General features: G+C 36.4%; 1 long non-coding RNA gene across 2 annotated transcripts; it reads right to left on the bottom strand.

Annotated features, from left to right (window-relative positions):
* Window positions 1-235: 235 nt before the first annotated feature.
* Window positions 236-2,882, bottom strand: LOC112727749 (uncharacterized). 2 transcript variants are annotated; one of them, XR_011868754.1, is made up of 4 exons: window positions 2,514-2,882; window positions 1,101-1,170; window positions 906-1,008; window positions 236-705 (listed from the first exon to the last, which is right to left on the bottom strand). It is a non-coding gene; the product is annotated as an uncharacterized lncRNA (long non-coding RNA). The 2 variants fall into 2 exon arrangements; XR_011868753.1 differs by lacking the exons at window positions 1,101-1,170; window positions 2,514-2,882 and having other exon boundaries at window positions 906-1,072.
* Between the last annotated feature and the right edge of the window lie 16,243 nt (window positions 2,883-19,125).

Below are 19,125 nucleotides of genomic sequence, written 5' to 3'. Positions count from 1 at the left end.
AGTGCATGCATAATAAGTGCATGCAGCATGATCAAGATTGTAATTGGTTGATTCATGTGACATTTCGACCAAAAAAAATGGCAAGTCTAAAAGTATAATAGCATAGACACACCTAGTTGGCAACAGATCTTTCCAGAGATTCACGTCCAACTTGATTATCATGTAGTTTATTCTTCAATTTTCCTAATAAATTGTATTGTCAATATATAACATTGGTTCTTAAGAAGTCTCACCATTTGTTCTTAACAAATAATGTGTATTTTACTTGGTATCTATTGATAGATAATGGATGCAACAAACTAGCTGTAACCTTATTCATACTAGTACTACTAATATGAGCTCAAATCCACTAAGAGTAGTAATGTGAACCTAGTTAATCAAATTACAAAGGTGATACGGAATTGTAAGATATTCTTAATATTCTCTAACATACGTAAAGAAAACGGTATAAATAAACTCACCTTTGTTCTTGCATTCTTCTTCCTAAATCCGGAAAGTCTTTGACCATTGAAACGGAGCTTCTCACCGACTCTTTCTGCTCAACTCGACACAGGCTTCGAAACATACATCATTTCAGACTGCTGCATGATAAGTCCCGCTTTCTTGTAGCAAAACTCATTGTTCCTTTTATGCTTCTCACTCTATATCAACTTGAATAAGGAATTTGTAGAATGCAAAGACCAGAGGCAGTTGAATTTTCATAAGCTGACAAATATTGAATCCAAATACAAGTCATAAATGCCAGAAGCAGTGTTATGCTTATACAACAGTTGGTGTACCTCTTCAATTGAAATGAGAAAATTAGAATTATAGTTTTGCTAGTGTATTTTTCATACTGCCAATTTTTCCTTTTGATAAAAGACTTTGTTGCCATTAATACATGCATAGATATTAGAGGTACGAACCTTGATTAATTGCATGAATTCAAGACTGGTTTTGGACCACGTCTTTCCTAGGACTTATAGGGCTTGCAAGTTCATCCATGACTCCTCCTGCAACCTCCAAAACCTTGACAAGGAGGAAGTCTTGGTAAAAACAAACACTGCTATTCTGTCATCCGCATGATGTTACAGCTAAATGCTTTCAATTTTATATATAACCTTTTCAACATTCTAAAGTCGCGGCAAAGGAGTTGTCTGGCCCTAAGAATCCATGAATGTTACTTCTCCTCTGTAATTCAAGCCCAAATGATTATTGAAAAATGAAGAAACAGTAAGAATTGATAAGAATCAAATGCACTATACATAGTTTGACAAACTTAAATCACGAATAATTGCAGCAGACAAGAAGTTAGGAACTTAGGATGAGAACCTAACCGCATACTATTTGTTTTTGCAATGGCCCATGCATGAAAACACCTAATCCTATCCACTCAAAAATTACTAAATATCTTTAAAAACAGTTGTCATGTACCAGTTGAAAGACATGTACAAAGGATCTATGCATAATAAATCAAAGAAGCAATTTAGCACTATAGTTTCTAAACATAACATCATTATCATATCACTTAACCCAGCATCATAATACAACAACACAACAGAGTCATAGAAATTAAACAGCCTTTTTCTAAAAAGTTCTTATGTATTTATAAATTAGTTCATATAAATAGGGACACAAAAAGGAAGAGTTAAATTGGAGAGTTTTGTACTACCACTGGTTGTTGGGAGAAGCGCAGACTGAACTAAAACTCTAGCACTTAGAGAGGATTCTATCAACACCTTTAAAAAATAAAGACAGAGATGATAGAATTTTTCTTTTTGGTTTTTTACGGTATTTTTCAGCTTGGCAGGCCAAAGACTAATTCATCACAGATCGGAGCTCCATTTAAGGGTTTTAAACATTTGCCGCTGGCCAATAGATTGTTATATACACAAGGCAGGATTTGAAACCCCACACTTACTTAAACAGACAAGTGAGTTAACCACTTAACCAAATCAAGTTGGTTAGAGATGATAGAATTTTTTAATAAAAGGAAATTGAAAATTTGTTTGAAAGAACAAGCTGTGGTCTAAGAAGTGAAGTAGCAGCTTATGAAAAGAGCCATGCTGAACAACAGAAAGAGAAGCGCGAAAATGATTACATAATGAAACAAACGATGAATGTTGCAATGCTAATGCCCATGACATTGAACCAGAAAAGAAGCACGTGCTCTACTTCGAGATGCAGCCGAAGAATGATAAACACTAGAGTGGGAAATTATATAGCGTCCGTGAAATGCTATACTTAACTAGCACCAAAACATCACAAATTGACATAAAAGCTACGTGGGCAGTTGAGAAAAGAAAGAGTTTTCTTCTGTTAATGGTTCCGTTGAATCATTTTAACAAACAGGTAATGGGCATTATTATATCCAGAAGCATTATCACAACATAAATAACCGGTACAAAACTTAGAAACAACGAACACATCGCAAAAGGAAAAAAAAAAAAAAAAAAAAAAACTCAACAAATCTTCAGGTTAGCACAAGAATAAAGTGTAAGCAAGAAACTTAGAATAAGATGAGGGATGCGAACCTGAAGGAGGAGGCAGAAATGAAGACAGTTGAGAGGCAGGGCCGCATCAAAAAAGTTGAAAGAGGTGCAAACCATAATAAAAAAAAGTTGAAAATGGTGCTTAAACCATAATCAAACAAAAATTCAAAGGTAAAGTATATTTTTTATTCTTAATATTTTAAAAATATTTTTAATGTTTAATTTGATTTAATTTTATTGTTGGTGTTTAGATTAAGTGTTAATTTTTTTTTTTAATTTTTGATGGTCAAAGTTGGTTAAAATAATTTTTTTTTAAATTATTTCTATTATAACCCCTTTCATAATCTATTATTCTATTTCATTCCTCTTTTAATTTCTCTAGCTTATCACTCCACCTCTTTATCAATATCAATCAGCGTGACTGTTACTTGAATCTTTTATGACAGAGAATGAAACCAAGCACATGTAAAAATTCTGGTTCTTGATGTAGAGTTTGTGAGATGAATGTGAGTGAGAGGAGAGAATTCAAAAAAAAGTAAAATTCAGAAATGAGAAATAAAATATGGATGAATCACATCTTTTTTATTTGATGATGTTAGTTTATATACATCAATGAATAGCACTTATTGTGCAGTAAACTAATCTTACTTCCTAATTGTGATTAAGTTACAATTCTAACTAACTTATGTTAGTTGTATAATAATCTAACTAACTAGTCTAAATTGGGTTAAGTTGCTGAGCCATTACTTCTATTATCTGCTACACTATTAATACACTGCCTTAAGCTATGATCTGCTACACTCTCCTCAAGCTGAGAGGTGAAAATTGAGCATTCCCAACTTGGAGTGAAAGGTGGAAAAAGGACCAAGAGCAAGCGCTTTGGTGAAGACATTTGGAATCTGGTTGGCGGGGGAGATTGGCAGGAGCTTGAGCATGCCACTTTGTGAATGTGCAATATAAATTGGTTGTCACAGAACATGTGAATAGCTTTATCAAGTGAAAAGCCAAAGTCAGAAAGCAGATAAGAGAGCCATAAAACCTCACACATTGCTAGAGCTAGTGCCCGGTATTCATCTTCTGCAGAGGACCTTGCCACCATAGTTTGTGTCTTACTTATCCACGAGATAAGGAACTAGCCGAGGAAGAAACAATATCCTGAAATCGAGCGGCGTGTGTCGGGACAAGTTCCCCAATCAACATTAGTTAAAGTTGTGAAGGAGAGATCAGATGATACTAAAAAGAGAACAGCATGAGCGGGGGCCATCTTCAAATAACTCAACACGTGAAGAGCTGCCTTAAAGTGTACATCAGTGGCACAATCAAGAAATTGGATGAGTTTACTTAGGCAAAGGTAATGTCCAGACGAGTATTAGTAAGGTAAATGAGTCTTCCTATTAGTCTTTCTGTACTAAGTCAGATCTTCTAATGCATTGTCAGTGGATTTTGACAATTTAATGGAATAGTCAATTGGGGTGAAAGCCGGTTTGGCATCACTCAAACCAAATTCTGCTAACAATTTCAGGGTGTATTTTCGCTGATAAAGGGCAAAGCCTTGGTTGCTTCTTGCAATTTCCATCCTAAAAAAAAATTTGAGGTTACCAAAGTTCTTGATTTTGAATCTGTCATCCAGTAACTGCTTCACACGTTTGATTTCATCTAAGTCATCTCCAGCTAGAACCAAGTCATCCACATAAACCAGTATGCAAATAAAACCTGTCTTCAAATGTCTTGTGAAAAGATAAGGATCTGCCTTAGATTGTGAGGAGCCAAAATTGACCAACATAGAGCTCAGTTTGGTATTCAATTGCCTACTGGCCTGTTTCAGACCATATAGGGAGTTTTGAAGTTTACAGACAGAGCCAAATGGGGGCATCTAAGCCAGGGATAGGCTTCATGAATACTTCCTCTTCGAGATCTCCATGTAAGAAAGCTATGTTCACATCTAATTGGTTAACAAACCAATTTTTTGGAGGCTGCCAAAGCTAGGAGAATTCTGAATGTTGTCATTTTTATCACCGGGCTGAATACGTCAAAGTAGTCGAATTTGTAAAATTTGGTTAAACTATAATTAATAAATTAATTATGAGTGAAGAAGGTTAAAAACTTAAATTTATAATTGCGAGAGCTAAAAATAATTAGGACATGAATTAAAACACTTATCTTAAAGGTTTTGGCCTATGGTTGGCCCAAACAAATTAAAAATCAAATCGGGCTCGTGTTGGGCCCAAAACACATATAACCCTTCATGACTTAGCAAAAAAATTCACATTTCCCCCCTTTCATTGAGAGTTCCGCGGAGAAGAGAAGAGATGGAGAGCAAAACCCTTTTTCATTATTCATTATCTCCTTCAATTACTCATAACTTTTAATACGGAGCTCTGATGGACAAGCTGTTTGTGACCACGCGTTCGTCTCGGATCCCTCTATAAATCTTTTAAAGTATTATGGTAAGAAACTTTGAACTCTTTTTCCAGTTTTCTATTCTCTTTAATTTTGCATTTTGAGCATATTGAGAAACTTGTGATTTTGGTTCTATAGAGATACTCTAGCATAGATTATAAGTGAGTTCCATCCTAATTTCAAGTGGGTTAAGGTAAGGAAGCTCATTTCCTCTAATTCTTCCTAATATGTATGAATACCCTAGCTTGAGTGAAATTTGATGTAATTAGATGAGATAGTGTCGCTTGATTGCCTGGGTTGATTTGGTTCGATCGGTGGAGGATCCATTGAGGCTCGTTGACGTTGGGTGAAGCTCGAAATTGGTGAGAAAGAGACTCAAGGGCTTGGATTTGTCACGCTTGAGGTACGTATTTTAGTTTCAAGTAGGCATTATGTAAAATTATGTGAATGCCTTGGTTAGTTGTCCCTAGGATAGGATTGAATGAAATTGGTTGTTGTTGTGATTAGTTGAATAGGTATATGTATGAGTATGCATGATTTAATTGTTGTAGTATGATTGATTAAAAATATAATTGATGTGGAATTGGGCCGGAGGCCGTGATATGGTGAGGAATCCCCTATTTGGTAAATGGAGGTAAGTGGTATGAGATAATTGATTCTTGGTTGATTGTGAACTTGGATATATGAGTGTTATGTATTGTTGATGTGAATCGAATTATAGTTGTATGAGTGTGTGTGTCAAATGTTCGATTGGTTGATTTGTTGTTGAAATGGTTAAAAAGGGGTAGAGAATTAATAAATGTATGATTGAGTATGATTAGTAAAGATTTTGGTATGGAAATTGAGTAATTGTGTAACTTTGGTAAAAACATATTTTTAACCAACTTTGACGGGCCATAACTTGGTTCTCGGACCTTTAAATTGGGTCTGTTTGGTTTATGACGTTCGAAGAACGGATGAAAAATAATTTTTAACGAAAAAGTTATGCACATTTGAAGTTTATGGTTAAATATGAATTTTGCAGAAGTTGCAGAAAATTGAGGTCATGTGTATGCACGATGATGAGCGGATAATTTATACGCTTTTTGACATTATTTTTAGGTAGTTTTTAGTTTGTTTTAGTTACTTTTTATTATATTTTTATTAATTTTTATGCAAAAATCACATTTCTGGACTTTACTATGAGTTTGTGTGTTTTTCTGTAATTTCAGGTATTTTCTGGCTGAAATTGAGGGACCTGAGCAAAAATCTGATTCAGAGGCTGAGAAAGGACTGCAGATGCTGCTGGATTCTGACCTCCCTGCACTCAAACGCATTTTTTTGGAGCTACAAAAGTCCAATTGGTTCGTTCTTAATTGTACTGAAAAGCTAACATCTTGGGCTTTCCAGAAATGTATAATAGTTCATACTTTGCCTGAGCTTTGATGGTCCAAACTGGCGTTCAACGCCAGCCAGAGACCCATTTTTGGCGTAAAACGCCGGAACTGGCACCAGAACTGGAATTAAACGCCCAAACTGGCATCCAAGCTGGCGTTTAACTCTAGAAAAGGCCTATGCACGTGTAAAGCTCAATGCTCAGCCCAAGCACACACCAAGTGGGCCCCGGAAGTGGATTTCTGCACTATCTGCACTTAGTTACTTATTTTCTGTAATCCTTAGTAACTAGTTTAGTATAAATAGCACTTTTTACTATTGTATTCATATCTTATGACATTTTTCACATTTGGAGGCTGGCCACACGGCCATGCCAAGATATTTTTCTCTTATGTATTTTCTATGGTGCAATTTCTACACCTCATAGATTAAGGTGCGGAGCTTTGCTGTTCTTCATGAATTAATGAAAGTACTATTGTTTCTCTTTCAATTCACGCATGTCTCTTCTCCAAGATATACTCTCATTCTTAATTCAGTTAAGTCAGAATGAAGGGGTGACCCGTGACAATCACCCACTATCTTTATTACTCGCTTAGCCAAGATCTGCGTGCCTGACAACCACAAGCGGTCTACAGCTGGAGTATAATCTCTTAGGCCTCTAGTTCGTGACTTTGACTTGCATCTCCTGACAACAGAGTAGTCGAATTCACAGAGATCAGAACCTTTGTGGTAAAGGCTAGAACAAACGAGCTTCAAACTCACGAATGTTGGGCGCAGTAACAGTGTGCAAAAGGATAGAGAGATCCTATTCCGACACAAGTGAGAACCGACAGATGATTAGCCGTGCGGTAGCTGTGCCTGGTATTCTTCATCCAAGACAAGAGATCCGACAGATGATTAGCCGTACAGAAGCCGTGCCTGGACCATTTTCACTGAGAGGACGGATGGTAGCCATTGACAACGGTGATCCACCAACATACAGCTTGCCATGGAAGGGAGCACGCATGATTGGATGAAGACAATAGGAAAGTAGAGGTTCAGAAGCAACAAAGCATCTCCAAACGCTTATCTGAAATACCCACCAATGAATTACATAAGTATCTTTATTTTAATTTACGTTTTATTTATCTTTCAATTATCAAAACTCATAACCAATTGAATATGCCTGACTAAGATTTACAGGATGACCATAGCTTGCTTCAAGCTAGCAATCTCCGTGGGATCAATCCTTACTCATGTAAGATTTTATTACTTGGACGACCCAGTGCACTTGCTGGTTAGTTGTACCGGAGTTGTGAAAAGTGTGATCACAATTCCGTGCACTACACGACTAATGCGTACGCATGAGGGGTGTTACAAAATTGAAAGAGTTTTGTGCGCATACCATGCATATGCACAAAAGTCAAGTCATGCGTACGCATGACCCATGTGTACGTACAACTTGCATTTCAGAATTGAGCTTTTTTCGTGCGCGTTTTGCGCGTACATGCAAAAAAGGAACTCGTGCGTACGCACGACTGCCCTGTTTTTCAAGAAAATGTTGATTTAACTAATTTTGCCTATAATTCTCTTTTTCACCTTTATAACCCCTATTTAAGGTCCGCTAGCTAGTTTTTAGGCTTTGGAATGAGTGTGAGCATATTTAATGGATTAGGTTGATATGTTTGGATGAGATTGCAAAGTAAAGTGTCGAAGTTGATGATAATTGAGAGAAGTCTATGGACAATGAAATTACTGAATACTAAATTGACTTGGGACGTGAATAATAAGGCTGATTGTAATTTGATTCACTGGATTCTGGTAAGGTCAGTGGTATGACCTGCTTGCATATTGACTGATGTTTACTCTTGGCAAGGACGTGGCAAGGACGGTGGTGAATCTTGCTTGCGCTGAGCTGAGTTATGCCAAAACAAGGACAATGGTTGATCCCGCTTGTTTTGTAGCTCTCTCTGATTGTAAGGGTGGCCGGGTTCGCAATTTTCGGACAGATGCCTCTAGGAGAAGGTGACAGGGAACTAATCCCTCTTAGAACGATATGAGATAAGTTCGAGGTATGCCTCCTGGGGATGCACGACAGAGAGATAATATCTGAGTTAACTACCGGATGTGTCAGGTTCTGGCAGTGTAACCAACACGTGAGCTCAAGACCAGTAGGACAGGCATGCATCATATGCATTTATGTGAAATTGTTTGAGTGTGCATTGTTTTGGTTTGCCTTCAGTGTATATCTTTGTTTAATTACTAATTGCTATATATGTTATAATTGTTCTTGATTGTGTTTGCACCCTATTAATTGTGTTTGCTTCTACTAAATATATTTACTGAAATTAATATCAAAATTATGTGGTATTGAATTGAAAAGAGAAAGGCTGAGATGAGTGTTAAAGGAACTTGAGTTTATGGATCATTGGTTAGTGAAAGGCTTAGTTTACCTTACCCTATTTTAGATTAGTATAACCCTAGGCTTGGATCTTGGTTGTTGGAGTTTAAGATTTGCCTAGTGGGTTCATTTGGTTTACATCGTCTCTATTTGGAACTGTTACCCTATTGGAAACCTTTTGGTTTTTACCCGTTTCGAAAATTTTCTATTTTCAGATACAGGATGTGACGCATCTCGCTGAGTATGCTGGATTCTCTCTGGAAAGCGAATACTCTTTTGGGATTTTATTTTTGTGCTTAGCATATGTATACATATACTCTCCATTTTTGTATATTAACTTGTATATCCATCTTAAAGGTTGATTTCGGAGAAACGAGATTTATGTTTATGCTTTTGTTGTATTTTTACTTCGCAGGTCGAGTCTAGAGCTTGTTATATAACTCTTTTGGAATTCTATATCTATATGTATATATCTGTCTCTTTGGTTTTTGTATCGATGCTTCTATTCTTGACGTTTCGAGTGGGACGCAATTTCTATTTTATTTTTTCTTATCCTTTCTTTCAAGACTCCTAGTTAAACTATATTTCCTTCGAATAATATGTACGTACTTTTGCTTTTAGATGTCGTAACGCATCACCACCTCTGATTTACGACTATAGTGTAAAGCTCTGTGTGGTAAAGTATTACAGAATCCATGAGTTTGAATAAAACCCTTTGCAACCAAACGAGCCTTGTATCTCTCAATAGTCCCATCTTGCTTGTGTTTAATTTTAAACATCCATTTACACCCTATAGCCTTCTTACCCGAAGGGAGGTTAGTCAATATCCAAGTTTTGTTTTCTTTAAGAGCTTGTAGTTTAGCTTTGATTTCTTGTTTCCATCCATCATCAAGAATAGCTTCCTTATATCTTCTTGGTTCTATGGCTTTGGTAGTGGCTAGTGACAATGCTTTATGATTTTTAGAAAGGTTGTCACAGTAAACAAAACGTGAAACCAGGTAGAGCTTGTGAGGAGTGGAAGGTGCTGCCATAGTGGTGGTTTGTAAACAATAGTAATCATTTAGATATGCTGGTTTGTGTCTTTCTCTAGTGGATCTTCGTGGGATGAAATTTTGTTCATGTTCTACTTGACCACTACTTAAGCTATGATCTGTTATGTGATTTGCGACATGTTGTGATGTGGTGTCATGAGAGTCTAAATTACCCAAATTTGGAGTATTTAGTGTATTTTGCCTAATGTGTGATGACTGAGATGCAATGTCATGTTATAGAGTGCTAAAAGATGGATGAGATACAGTATGCATGGCATTAGGATTTGGAATATGGGTTTGAAATGCATCAGCATCATACAAGTAATATGGCCTGAAAGATAAACCAGGAGTGCTATGGTGTGTGATATTTGGATCTGAATTTTTGAAAAGGAAGATATGTTTATAAAGTGAACATTTCTGGAAATGAAAATTTCATGTGAGCTAGTGTCCATAAGAACATAACCTTTAGTTTCTGATTTCAGACCCAAAAATACACACTTCCTTGCTCTCTTGTCTAACTTTTTTGCTTTGAAACTAAAGTAGAAGCAAAAGCCAAACAACCAAATACCCTTATATGAGTAATGTATGGTAGAGTATGGTAGAGTGTTTGATGAGTCCATATTTGATGGTAAATTTTGTCTTGAATAAAGTGAATTTCGTTACATAAACTCACATTTATTCACTTAAATAGCATACTTTTGTGATTTCTCTCCAAATTGTACCTAATTATGAAAACATGCTTTTTTTGTGTTTAAATTAATCAATTTAATTCTACTTTTATTCTATTCAATGCCATGATATATTTTGTTGAGTAATTTCAGGTCCAATAGGCAAGAATGGCTAGGTAGAAGTTGAAGGAAGCATGAAAAATGGGAGATTTCATGAAGAAAACAAAGGGGAAGAACACACTCTAGTGTGTGTATGCTCACCATCATGTGCGTATGCACAAGTGAAATTTTAGCTAGTGTGCATATGCATACACTCAATTCAAGTCAAAATTTACCATCAAATATGGACTCATCAGTGTTTTATATGGACTACACTTTTCAATGGCCGAGCTTGGTATTCTATTTAAAATATAAACTGCATACGCAACTGCATAATGCCATAGGGAGTAGTGTGGCAATTGAGCTTCAAAAATGAATGCTCTTGACATATTTAAAATATCTTGGTATTTTTGTTCAACCACACCATTTTGTTGTGGTGTTTCCACACAGGTGATGTGGTGAATTGTGCCTTTTTCTTTAAAAAATTCAGCCATTATGGACTCACCGCCATTGTCTAACCTTAAGCATTTTATTCTCTTGCTGAATTGTGTTTCAATCATTTGTACAAAAGCTTTCAAGTAAGTGGTTGCTTCTATTTTGTTTTTTAGAAAATATAGCAAAGTAAATCTACATTTTTCTTCTACAATTATCAAAAAATATTTATGGCCATCAATAGAAGGGATGCCTATTAGTCCCCAAATGTCAACATATATTAAATCGAAATTTTCATTTGATATACTTGTACTGTAACGGTAAGAAATTCTTTCTTTCTTGGCAAAATGACATGTCTCACAGGGCATTTTATCATCATAACATACAATGAAAGGGAACTTCTTTTTCATATTATTCATCCTATCCAATCCTAAATGTCCTAATCTACAGTGCCAAATGTTCCTATTTATGCCTAATGCTACTAAATTTATTGTTTGAACTGATACAGTGATGTAATTCTTGGTTTTGATGTCACTAACCTTCTTTATTATTCTTTAATATGTACAAACCGTCCCTCTAGCTAGTAGCTCCAATCATCCTCGAGGTAAGGTGTTCCTGAATCTTACATAATTTTGCATTAAAAGAGAAAGTACAAAGCATTAAGTTAGTAGTCTTTGAAACATAAATGAGATTGAATGTAAATGAAGGGGCATATAGTACATCAATAAGATAAAAATCTACTGAGAGGAAGATTGTTCCACCAATTGTTGCAACAACCTTTGAACCATTTGGCATTTTAACAATTACAGGGCTAATTTTAGTGTAATTTTGAAAACATTTTAGAGAAGAGAAAACGTGTGTAGTGGCACCTGTGTCCAAGACCCAATCATATGTTTGCAAATCATGATTGGCAATAGAAGGTAAATGATGTATAGCTGCGGATGGTGCAAGAATAGTTTGTGCCAAATTTCCACTATGAAGTTTAGGCTTTTGGTCATATTATTGGAACAGAGCAATCAAGGCTTCCTTTTGCTTTTCAGAAAATATACCATTGATACTGAGATAATTCTCTCCTTCATTCTTGGTGGCATTGTTGAATTCATCAGTCTCTTCAGCAGTTTTGTTGTTAACTAAAATGCTATTTATGCTAGCATTGTTCACATCATGCCTTCTTTGCATGTGTGGAGGGTAACCATGCTTTTGATAGCATGTATTCACAGTATGGCCATTTTTGTCACAGTGTGAACAGCTTTTGGGAGGGCCTCTGCCTCCTCCCCCTGATTTACGATCACTGATAGGCGGATATTTTATACGCTTTTTGGCATCATTTTCATATAGTTTTTAGTAGTTTTATTTAGTTTTCATTAAGTTTTTATAGGTTTTAGTGTTAATTTCATATTTTTGGATTCTACTATGAGTTTTTGATCAATTTCAGGTATTTTCTGGCTAAAATTGAGAAGCTGGAGCAGAAGTCTGATTCAGAGACAGAGAAAGTACTGCAGATGTTGTCCGGATCTGACCTCCTTGCACTCTGAAGAGCATTTTTGGAGCTACAAAAGTTCAAATGGAGCGCTCTCAACAGCTATGGAAAGAAGACTTCCAGAGCTTTCCAACAATATATAATAGTCTATACTTTGCTTTGGATTAGAAGGCCTAAAACTGGCGTCCAACGCCAACTTCTTGTCCCCTTCCAGGCGTCCAGCGCCCAAAGAGTAGAGACCAATGTCCAAACGCCCAGAGAGGATTCCCTAGCTGGCGTTCCACGCCCAAGAGACCTCATAGCACATGGATCTCATCAAGCTCAGCCCAAACACTCACCAAGTGGGCCCCAGAAGTGAATTTTAGCACTAAATAGATTGTTTTACCCTTACTAATCATCTGTTTAGTATTTAAAGTGTATTTTACATAATCATTCGGAGGAACATCATACCTCTTTCGAGCATTATTCATGTTTTACTTTGTATTTTACTTCAATATGAGTTTCTAAACCTCCTAGGTTGAGCGGAGGAGCCCTGCTGAGTCCTACGAATTGATAAAAGTATTGCTGTTTCTTCTTCGATCTGTGTTTGATCTATCTCTAAGATGTATATCCGATATTCATCGTGGTAAATAGGATGATCTAACAAATTAGCTCTGTTCATCACTTTAAGATGAACGTGCCTGACAAACACCCGCGTCTACTTGGGTTCGTGTGAATACGTGGCCGAAAAGCACGAACCAATAGCTATGATTATACATCTCTCAGACGGTTAATCCACGACTTCGTTGGGGACTTCTCGAGACACCAGTTCAGCCGATTTTTGGGGAGATTAGGGTCTCTGTAGTATAGGCTAGAATCCAAAGAAGCAGCATTCTCTGATCTGAAAGATTCGACCTTGTCTGTGGTGTTTTGAGTAGGATCGCCAAGAGAATGAACTGCTAGAGCTTCACCCTCCGTCAGATTAAATGACCATGGGCAATGGCTTTGATCACATACAGCCTGCCATAGAAGAAGATCATTCACAAGCAGAGAAGATAGTAGTACCAGAGTTAATTCAGAAAGACAAAGCAACTCCAATCCTTAACCCTATTCCTATCAGTATTTTCTACCTCTTTTTCTTTATTCCTCTTATAAATTGTTTCTCTTTATAAATGAAAACATATAAACCTTCTAATCTGCCTAACTAAGACCTGCAAGATAACCATAGCTTGCTTCAAATCACAATTTTCATGGGATCGACCCTGACTCGCTTAGGTATTACTTGGACGACTCAGTGCACTTGTTGGTACAATAGTACAAAGGTGTGAGGATTCGTGCTACCAACCACGTATTCGTCCTCTTTCTCTATTCTGTCCTCTATGTTTCTGGTTTTGTAATCCAGCATTCATTATATTCACCAAAATTCCTGGATCATTCTCATTAACATTCATGAATTGCCTCTCTTGCTACAGAAGCAAAGAGTAAGCATCACTAATATTCATCAACATAATTTACGATCGAACAACAGCATATTAATCGCTCAATCCTCTTAAAAATCTAATGACATGGTTTTCTTAATTGTATCTATTAACCATTCCTGAACCACACATACACGGATTCACATTTACACATGCACAAGTTGGAATTGGCCTGAATTCATGTAACTCTTCCCAAATTCCTTTAAGTTTGGTGAAATAGGCTATAATTGACAGTTCTCCTTGTCTCATACTAAACAAATCTTCTTACAATTCTGCTACTCAAAGCATGTCGCCTTGGTAGAATTGGTGCTTGAGATATTCCCAAAGTTCAAAAGCATCATTATAGCATATGACACTCTGCAGTATCTCAGAGCTCAATGAGGCATGGAGCCATAAACGCACCATGGTGTTGCATCTATCCCACGCCACAAAGGTTGGATCAATTTGTTTTGGCCTTCTCAAGGTTCCATTAATAAACCTAATCTTGTTCTTCGACTTTATAGAAATCCACGCTAATTTTGCCCAGGCATGATAGTTTCTAATGTTCAGAAGAGTTGTGGTTAGAGGAATACGTTGGATCTGGAAGCTTGAGCCTGAAATACAGAGAACTGGCTCATCATTTGTGCAAAATTCTGATAATCATTTGTAGGAAAGCTTTGATTCTGATCTAGATTCATCTCTTTACCATATGGTGTCATGGCTGCCATTAATAAACCTTCACACCCGAAGAGTAAGATCTCACGAGTCTTGCAATGACGAAGCCTCTCATATCTTGATCTCTGCACCTCTACGCTCACCGCACCATGTGAAAACTCTGGTTCTTGGTGCAAAGTTTGTGAGAATAACGTGAGTGAGAGGAGAGAATTCAGAGAGAAGCAATGTTCAGAAATGAGAAATAAAACAAGGATGAATCACACCTTTCTCACTTGATGGTGTTAGTTTATATACATCAATGAATAACACCTATTGTGCAGTCAACTAATCTTACTTCCTAACTGTGATTAAGTTATAATTCTAACTAACTTGTGCCAGCTGTACAATAATCTAACTAACTAGTCTAAATTGGGTTAAGTTGCTGAGCCATTACTTCTATTATTTGCTGCACTATTAATATACTACCTTAAGCTATGATTTGCTACACAGGTATTCGTGAAGGTGAGACACTTGCATGACATCGAAGATGAGCACCCTTGCAACAATGCTTGACCACATCCACATTACGGATTAGTAGTACAAAAACTATGAGGAATTGGTGTTTTTTTTATGATTGGAGAGAAAGAAAATAGAAAAAAAAGGGACATAAAGATTCTCGTCAAATAGTTCCAGGTGTATAAATTCACTCCCTTATTGAATTTGGGGTTAGAATTGTCGCGATCCCTTCTTCATTATCTCTCTTCTCTCTCTTATACCCTTTTCTTTTCTCTCTCTTACATTTGACCCTAGGAAGGAAAGTTGAAATGTTATGCTTTAATTTGAATTGGAGGGTGACATGGATTTTGTGGAGGTTGGAAGACAAGAATTGCGGTGATGGAGGTGGTAGTGGTGGGAATAAGGATGACAAAGTGGAAGTGGATGTATCACCCTACTACACAGAGATTTTCACCTAGGTCATAAATCAAAGGTGGTGAGGCGATACGACACACACACACACACACACACATATATATATATATGCACAACCCAAATCATACCAAAGACAAATATAAATCCTGATTCTCTGAAGTCAATCTCTAGGAGGGACAATACAAGTTTTATACAAAAGTGGAGAACACATACACACACACACACACACACACACACACACACACACACACACACACACACAAACTAAATACATAGTATGAAATCCTCAAAAAGTAGATTTTCGCTTCCAAGAATCATCCAGCACGCTCAGCAAAGTGCCTCGCGTCCTGCATCTAAAAAATAACAAATATGTATGGAATGAGAATCAGGAGTTCCTAGTATGGTAACAGTGCCCTAAGGCTCTGGAAAGCCAAAGGCAATCCTAAACTCCATAGTCCCAAATCAAGCATAAAATTCTCATTAAACCAGAAATAAGATAATTCTATCTAGGGGTTCTAATCTATCTCTTCATTTTCAGTTTCCTGCAAACCTCCCAATCACCAATATGGAACAACCCTCTGCGTCACCTCCGCCAGTATAAGGGATCTCTCAAAAGAAAATACATATAAGGCATACAAGTAATACACAATTAAGAATATAGATAAGGCATTTAAGTCACGTAGCATATAGATATAGATAAACAATTTGGCAAGCCAAAACACAAAGTGCATACTCAAACAAATAATACAAATACACATGATGCATGTCTGCCCTATGACCAATGAGCTTATTGATAAATCACAATTTTATGGTTTATCTTGTGTTGAATTGAGTGAATTTTATCAACTTTTTCTACATTTATTCATTGAATTAGCATGATTTTGTGGATTTCTCCTAAATTGTGCTTAAGAGTGAAAACATGCTTTTTAGGCCCTTAAAATGCTAAATTTAATTTACTTTAATTCTGTTCGATGCCTTGATATGTTTGTTGCATGATTTCAGGCTTACAAGGTAGGGATGGATTGAAGGAGTGAAGGAAAATCATGCAAAAGTGGAGAATTCATGAAGAAATGAAGTTTGGAACATTTCATGGTCATGCGTACACATGCCTTGCGCGTATACATGCTTTAGAAATTCGCTACATACCTCATGCGTACGCATGACTGAAGGCACGTGATTTCACTTAAGTGAATATGTGGGTCGCGATTTCAGGACTTCTCAAGCCCAATCCAACTTATTTTTGAAGTATTTGAAGCCAAATTTAAGAAGGATCAAGGGGGGAGCAATTAGGGTAGTTTAGGAACAAGTTTTAAGGTAATTTTCTAGAGAGAGAAGCTTCCTTTTCTCTCTAGAATTTAGGATTTTTAGTCCAAACTTTTCTTAGATTTAGGTTTTGATTCTTGTGTTGACTTGGTTTTCTCTACTTTTTACTATTCTAGCATCTCAATTCTCTTAGTTTTACTTGTTTATTTCTCTAGTTAGTTGCTTTTGTGTACATTAAACCTTGTTAATTTTAATTCCATTTATGCAATTTGCTGTTTTATGTTCCTTTGATGTTTGGTTTAGTTATTGTTATTATTTTCTTACAATCGGTAGCTTAGATTTATTATTCTTGCAATTTAATATGCTTTTCTTTTATGCCTTCTAAGTGTTTGATAAAATGCCTCTTTTAGTTATTGAGTAGTTTTTCATACTCTTGGCTTGGGATTGAGGACTTAGGTGATCTTAGTCATTGATGTCCAATGTTGATTGGTAATTTATGGTTGTTAGTTGATTTGATTTTCACTAACGCTAGTCTTTCATTAAGTAATTAGTGAGTTGGCTAGGATTTGTAGATTGAAATCAATTACGCATATTTGACTTATCCTCGATGTTAGGATTGACTAAATGGAATTAACTCTTTATAATTGCCATGTTTGTGGTCAATGATTAGGATAGGAACCCTTTACTTTCAACCCTTGTTAAGAATGCCATTTTAGCATTTATATTCCTTTAGTTGTTTGCTTTACTTTCTTATCTTTTAAATTCTTGTTTATTGCTATTTCACCCCCTGATTCTCGTAGCTAATGATATGCACACCTTACTGAAACTCCTTTGAGAGATGACCCGAGATCTAATAATCTCGGTTTTTATTGGTTTGTATTATGACAAACAAATTAAACTTTGATTCGGGTTAATTGTTGGTTTGGAACTATACTTGCAACGAAGTAACTCTTTATTTGGAGAAATTCTAAACCGACGTTTGGGCGCGCATCAAGTTTTTGGTATCGTTGCCACGGAGTTGCAATGTGTGTTTGCTATTGGTTATTGTTAATATGTTCATATTGTGAATAGGTTGCTCTTTGTTTGTTTGCTTGTTTGAGTTAGTAGTTAGGATTTTGTTCTCTTTGTTTCTTAATAGTTCTTGTTTTTGTTTTCCTTCACTATGAATTCTCACCATTTTAGTATTTTAGCTATGAGTTTGGTTCTAACTATATTGTAGGAAATGGAAGTTTCAATGAGGGTTTGCAACAAGGATTCGGAAATCAAATGTGGGAGGAGCTTCAATCATATAGACAATCTTCTTAGCAACAACCTCCTCCGGTTTCTTATTATTACAATCCGATCCATAATGCATACTAATCTAATGGATGTGGTGGACCTCCTTGTTGTTATCAACCACAACCACCATATGCATATGAACCCCCTCCTAACATAACCCTCAACCTCCATACTCACAAGTCCCATACCACCATACACCTCCATATGATCCCAACCCATATCCCCCATATCAACAACTATATGAGCCATATGAACCATACTTAGAGTCACCACCATTCCAACACTAATACTCCCAAGAACTACTACTTCCATATACACCACCTCAATACTCTCATCAATATGAACCCCCTTCCAACTATGAAACCTTTCTTCCAAACCATGAGCCCTTTTTTTCATCACCTCTTTCACTGAGTGAAGTGCTCCAACCCTTAATGCAAGAACAAAGAGATCTTCACTCTTTCCTCCAAAAGAAAGAAGAAGAGCAAAGAGGGCTAAAAACTATGGTGGCTACCATGGCCAAAGCTGTGAATCACTTAGTTTTATTGCATTCCTGCAATCAAGACACTCTCATTGACGATAGGGATGTAATCGGTTCGGTTTGGTTCAGTTTTGGACCGAAAACCAACCGAACCAACCTGTTCGGTTCTGCAATGATACCAACCGTTCGGTTTGTTGCTTTATGGACAACCGAACCGAACCAACAACAGTTTGGTTCAGTCAGTTTTTTCGGTTTTTTAAACCTAATAATCATAATTTGAATTACCATAAAATGAAGTTTAAAATCGTCAATAAATTAGAATAACAAAAGTATATCACATCCAAATTCAATACAAATTCAACTTAATTAAACATAAAACAAAGACAATTAAACATAAAACAAAGACAATTAAACATAAAACAAATTCATTAGTTTCCATAGTGCTTGGAGCTGGATTTGTAGGAGTTGCACCCACATTAGTTGAATCAACCTTCTTCTTCTTTGATCTAGGATTAGGCGGGGGTTTGGTAAGCACGCCGCTGTCCGTTGAAGAACGTACCACGGACTCAACATTTTCACCTCCAACTTCAGGCGTCAGTTCATTGGGCTATTCATTGCTTGTTGGCTGCATATATATAAACATAACAAATTCATCAATTTTATTGAAAAACCAGCATTCAAACTCATCAACAGCACCAAAAGTATTGTTTCCAGCAACAAATTCAGCATTCAAACTTGTTCAAAAATATTG

Source organism: Arachis hypogaea, chromosome 12 (assembly GCF_003086295.3).
Source record: "Arachis hypogaea cultivar Tifrunner chromosome 12, arahy.Tifrunner.gnm2.J5K5, whole genome shotgun sequence".
Classification (NCBI taxonomy): domain Eukaryota; kingdom Viridiplantae; phylum Streptophyta; class Magnoliopsida; order Fabales; family Fabaceae; genus Arachis; species Arachis hypogaea.
This window is presented reverse-complemented; position numbering and strand designations above follow the sequence as displayed.